The 6,038-nt window shown below is 35.1% G+C and overlaps 1 protein-coding gene across 5 annotated transcripts in view; it reads right to left on the bottom strand.

The window, feature by feature from the left end:
* The window catches only part of IMMP2L (inner mitochondrial membrane peptidase subunit 2), a 937,771-nt gene that overhangs the window by 24,786 nt on the left and 906,947 nt on the right, over window positions 1-6,038 (bottom strand). The window lies entirely within an intron of this gene.

Raw genomic sequence — 6,038 nt, 5'->3', positions numbered from 1 at the left:
CAAAACAGTAAAACAACTAGTTGCAAACATCATCTCAGAAGCTATGGAATAATGCTAATAATAATAATCATGATTATTACAGGGGGAGCAACAGACCTACACTGCTTACTGTTGATCATATGCCCAAGGCTGAAAAATACATAGAAGTATTTGGAACTTTTACATAATTCTTCCCTCAGCATCCTACAACCACTGCAGGTTTATGAAAGAATTACAAAGTAGAAAGCCAGGCCAAAACCAAACCCAAACCAACCAAACAAACAAAAAACCACTTAGAAATATCCAGGATTTTGACCCCAAATTCTTTTTGGCATCTCTGGCCCCAATGAGTTGGTTAGTGAGTGTTTCTCAAAGGGTGGTCCCACGCCAGCAACATTAAAATCACCTGGGAACTTGTTAAAATGCAAACTCTCCAGCTCAACTTCAGACTTAAGTGAATCAAAAGCTCTGGGGAAAAGGTTCAGGAATTTGGGTTCTAACAGTCTATCCAGGTGATTCCAACTGACGTCAGTGTCTGAGAAACTAGTGTAGATCCTAGGGGAGCTGGAAGTCCTTTCTCAAGGACTAGTCTTATTTAAGCAATTTTGATGATGCGTCCTTTTTTGTCAACTGTACCCAGTTCTGTTATCCTTCAGAGAGTAGAGTGACTTTCCAGGGCAGAGAAGCAGCAACAGAGCATGCAAAAACCAAACAAGAACATAAATTTAAAAGAAAAAAAACCACTAATAAGAAAGACCTCATAAGCCTAAGCACTTGTAACTTCTTTTCCCTCTGAGAATTATATTCCCCAGCACACAGCGGGCCTGAAGAACTCTCAAAGGTGGGCCAGTTGGACACATGATGTGATCCAACTGCTGTTTTATGACATGTATCAAAAACATCGGAGAAGTAAGTTAGAAATGCTGTCAATAAACTCAGATTTCCACAGATGACAGATCTCACTCCTAACAAGGTTACTGCCTTTGAGTGAACAAACAAGCAAACAATGACACTCACTGTTGCGAAATGTTCTTTAAGGAGTATTTGTGTGGCTCTCCGTGCAGTATGTACTATAGAACCACAGCACGCCCACCAAGCCTGAGGCCGACCACTTGACAGCTGCAGACAGCTAAAAATTTGAAGCTGAATATTGCATGAGGTGTGGTGTTTATTAGGAATGAGTACTTTATTTTATTAACTAATTTAAATATCTTTTTTAAGTCCCCTAAGAAGATCTCTGGTTTGGAAAATTGCAATTTGATGACAATTCAAATACTCTAAATGCTATGTTACATTCAATGCATATGATAAATTCCTTATTTCAAATTTAAATTGAGGTCTACAGCTTTTATTAATAAAAACCTTTTTTCTCACTGCTACCACTAAATAAATATTAAACATATTCTAAAATACTAGTGAAAAGAGTGTCGGTTTTTAGCTTTTCAGAGTTACTCATAGGTCCCTATTTGTCTTTGTCTAGGATTCCTGTGAACATTCCTCTTCAAAGTGGGAGGAAAATGGGTCCTTTAGCAGCATTCAGGGTGCAGCCCTTGCCTGTAGCTAAAATAAAATATGTGCCTCTACTTGGTCCCCAAACAGTTCTGTGGGAGACTTTCTCAAATTTTTAAGGGTCATGTTAGTGGAGAGACTCTTCCTTTTTGCTTAAAGTATTGTAGTAGCTTCCTATTTGTCTCCCTTGTTCCGGTTTTCCCCCCTTTTAATCCACCTTACTACTAATTAAATTTTTCTAAAATTTTTAAAACCTTAACTTCTATCAAACCCTTCATAGTTCTCCATTACATGTGGGCTAAGTCATTTTGACTTCATCTCTTATTGTTATATCCAGATTTTGGAAAACTCCTGAGCGTGAGTTTGAATGCTCATGACAGACCTGGTCCTGTAGCAGGAAGGGCACAAAACTACAGTATCAACATGGTGCCTCTTCTCTTAGAGTGTCATTTTTACTTATTAATAAGTAGTTTAAATAATACTGTTTACTTTAATTGACATCCACTTTTAAAAGAAATCAAGTGTCTTTTATGCTTGCAAAAGACTACCTTGAGCTCTTTTTTAATTCCTCTATAAAACATGTTTGAGATGACTCAGACTGTACAAACTCTCCATTCCAGATAGCCATGCTGACGCTGGCCTTTTCTTCCCTTAAGGCTGTCCAGACCCTGGTTCTCTAGGTGGGTTCCACTCATCAGTGACCATCTGATTCTCCTTTTCATCAGGATTTACCATACTATGCTACCCAAGAGTAGGTGATTTACCTAGAAAGCTTACAGATTCCTTCAGCTCCTCTAACTAGCCAGATTTACTGAACTTGCTCAGATCAGCTTGATTTATCCATTTTAGACAAGCTACTGGACCAGCAGCTGCCATTATAGGGATGTCAGATTATACCTCCTAATTATTAAGGTTCCTCCTCTTGGTCATGATTGGAACAGGTTCCTCAACAAGACAGAATTCAGTTTTAGAAAATGTGTTTCCTAAAATATGTCAGATGATGTTGAATAGAATTTTTTTTCTTTTCTTTTCTTTTCTTTTTTTTTTTTTGTGAGAGGAGTGAGGGACTCAGAATTTTAAGTGAAGTCCCAAACCAAGTACTAAGAGAGAAGTATGTCCATATTTGACAGAAAACACAAGGTTTCTGCCCTATATTTCTTCCAGGTTGATTAGGGGGCAAATGGACTTTTCTGAGACCCTCACTCCATGCCATCTAGCCTACAACCAGAAGAAAAATTAGGGAAACATTGGTTAAAGAGGAAGGATGCATTGATCTAGATGGAGGATGCTGGGGTGATCTGGTAGACTCTCAACCCTAAGCTTTGTAAGAAGCTAAAAAAATTCAACTTTTATGGAGGTAAATTTTACATGCATACAATAAAACGCACCAGTGAAAATGTATAGTTTGATGAGTTTTGATAAATATAATCATCACCTGTGTAATCACAACCACATTCAAGATGTAGAATATTTCCATCCCCCAAAAGTTCCTTTGTGTTCTCCACTAGGTCTTAGGCAACCTCTGATTTGTTTTCTATCAATTTAGACTAGCTTTCTCTATTCGAGGACTTTGTATCAATGAAGCCAAATAGTATGTTTTTTTGTGTCCTTTTGCGCAGCATGTTTTTCAGCCTTATCAGTGTTGCCTGTATTCATTCCTTTCTGTTGCTGAGCAGTATTCCATTGTATAAATATATTACAATTTGTTTAATTATTTACCTATTCATGGATATTTATATTTCCATCTTGGAGCTATTATGAATAAAGTTGTCATAGACATTCACATATGAGTCTTTGTGTGAACAATGCTTTCCTCGATCTGTGTAGATGGACTGCAGTAGCAACACTGTGTGTTAGGTATATGGGTAATTTTTTATAAGAAGCTGTCACAATGTTTTTCAAAATGATGTGCCATTTTATATTGCCCCCAGCAATGTATGAAAAGTTCCAGTAACTCCACATTCTTAGCAACACTTGATAGCATTAATCTTTTACATTTGATTATCTCAGTGACTTTAATTTGCATTTCTCAAGTGAGTAATGACGTTGAGCACCTTTTCAGGCTCTTATTGCTCATTCAGATATTTTCATGTGAGCACCTGCTAAAATCTTTTGCCAATTTTTAAATTAGATTGTTGTGAGAATTCTTTGTCTAGATATACACACGTAACATATATATAGTGTGTGTGTGTATATACATACATATATATCAGCTTGTATATAAATATCAGCTTGTAAATTCCCATAGAACTATTGTCATTTTAACTGGGAAAGCTGAATCTTAATAATATTGAGTCTTTTTTTTAAATTGAAATATAGTTGATTTAACAACATTGTGTTAGTTTCTGGTGTACAGCAAAGAGATTCAGTTATCTATCTTTATCTATCCGTATATACATACACACATATATAGATATTCTTTTTTAGATTCCTTTCCATTATAGGTTATTACAGGATATTGAATATAGTTCCCTGTGCTGTACAGTAGGACCTTGTTGTTTATCTATTTTATATAAAGTAGTATGTATATTTTAATCCCAAACTCCTAATGTATCCCTCCTTCCCCTTTCCACTTTGGTAACCATAAGTTTGTTATCTATGTCTGTGACTGTTTCTGGTTTATAAATAAGTTAATTTGTATCCTTTTTTTAAGATTCCACATATAATATATGATATTTGATATCAGATGATTGTCTTTGACTCCTTCACTTGGTATGATAATCTCTAGATTCATCCATGTTGCTGCAAACAGCATTATTTCATTCATTTTTATGACTAAGTAATATTCCATTGTGTATACATATATACCACATCTTCTTTATCTGTTCATTTGTCAATGGACATTTAGGTCGCTTCCATGTCTTGGCTATTGCAAATAGTGCTACTGTGAATATTGGGATGCATGTATCTTGTATCTTTTAGAATTAGAGATTTCTCCAGATACATATACCCAGGAGTGGGATTGCTAGATCATATGGTAATTGTATTTTTAGTTTTTTAATGACTCTCCATACTGCCCTCCATAGTGGCTTCACCAGTTTACATTCCCACCAACAGCAGAGGAGGATTACTTTTTCCTCCTACCCTCCACAGCATTTAGTATTTGTAGACTTTTTAATGATGGCCATTCTGACTGGTGTGAGGTGATACCTTATTGTAGTTTTGATTTGCATTTCTCTAATAATTAGTGAAACCGGGCATCTTTTCTTGTGCCTGTTGGCCATCTGTATGTCTTCTTTGGAGAAATGTCTATTTAGGTCTTTTGCCCATTTTTTGATTTGGTTGCTTGTTTTTTTGATATTAAGCTGTATGAGCTGTTTGTATATTTTGGAAATTAGTCTCTTGTCATTTGCATCATTTGCAAATATTTTTTCCCATTCTGTAGGTTGTCGTTTCATTTTGTCAATGATATCCTTAGCTGTGCAAAAGCTTTTAAGTTTAATTAGGTCCTATTTGTTTATTTTTGCTTTTATTTCCATTACTCTAGCAGACAGATCCAAAAAAAAATATTGCTGTGATTTATGTCAAAGAGTGTTCTGCCTGTGTTTTCCTCTAGGAATTTTATAGTATCTGGTCTTGCATTTAGGTCTTTAATCCATTTTGAGTTTATTTTTGTTTATGGTGTTAGAGAATGTTCTAATTTCATTTTTTTTTTTACATGTAGTTGTGTAGTTTTCCCAGCACTACTTATTAAAGAGACTCTTTGTCCATTGTATATTCTTGCCACTTTGTCATGGATTAAATGACCATAAGTGCATGGGTTTATTTCTGGATTTTCTATCCTACTCCATTGATCTATGTATTTGTTTTTGTGACAGTACCCTACTGTTTTGATTACTGTAGCTTCGTAGTATAGTTTGAAGTCAGGAAGCAGGATTCCTCCAGCTGCATTCTTCTTTCTCAAGATTGTTTTGGTTGTTCAGGGTCTTTGGTGTTTCCATACAAATTAAAATTTTTTTTTGTTCTAGTTCTGTGAAAAATGCCATTGGTATCTTGATAGGGATTTCACTGAATCTGTAGTTTGCCTTGGGTAGTATGGCCAATGTGGATTCTTCCAATCCAAGAACACAGTGTATCTTCCATCTGTTTGTGTCATCTTCAATTTCTTTCATCAGCATCTTACAGTTTTCAGAATATAAGTCTTTTGCCTCATTTGGTTTATTCCTAAGTATTTTATTCTTTTTGATGTGTTAGTAAATAGAATTGTTTCCCTAATTTCTTTTTCTGATATTTCATTTTTAGTGTGTAGAAATGCAACATATTTCTGTATATTAATTTTGTGTCCTGCAACTTTACTGAATTCATTGATGAGCTCTAGTAGTTTTCTAGTGTCATTAATTTTTTAAATTACTATTTATAATAATTCCTGAGCGGAGTGTTGAAGTCACCATTCAAAAATAGACAAACATGTGTATAATATTATGTCTGCTTAATGAAATGCCTCTTTTATTACCAAGAAATATCCTTCTTTATCCATGGTAAATTTCTTGTCCTGAAATCTACTTTGTCTGTTATTAATGTAATCACTCCTAACTTCTTTATGATTAGCA

The sequence above is a fragment of the Camelus bactrianus genome, chromosome 7 (genome assembly GCF_048773025.1).
Source record: "Camelus bactrianus isolate YW-2024 breed Bactrian camel chromosome 7, ASM4877302v1, whole genome shotgun sequence".
NCBI lineage: Eukaryota > Metazoa > Chordata > Mammalia > Artiodactyla > Camelidae > Camelus > Camelus bactrianus.
This window is presented reverse-complemented; position numbering and strand designations above follow the sequence as displayed.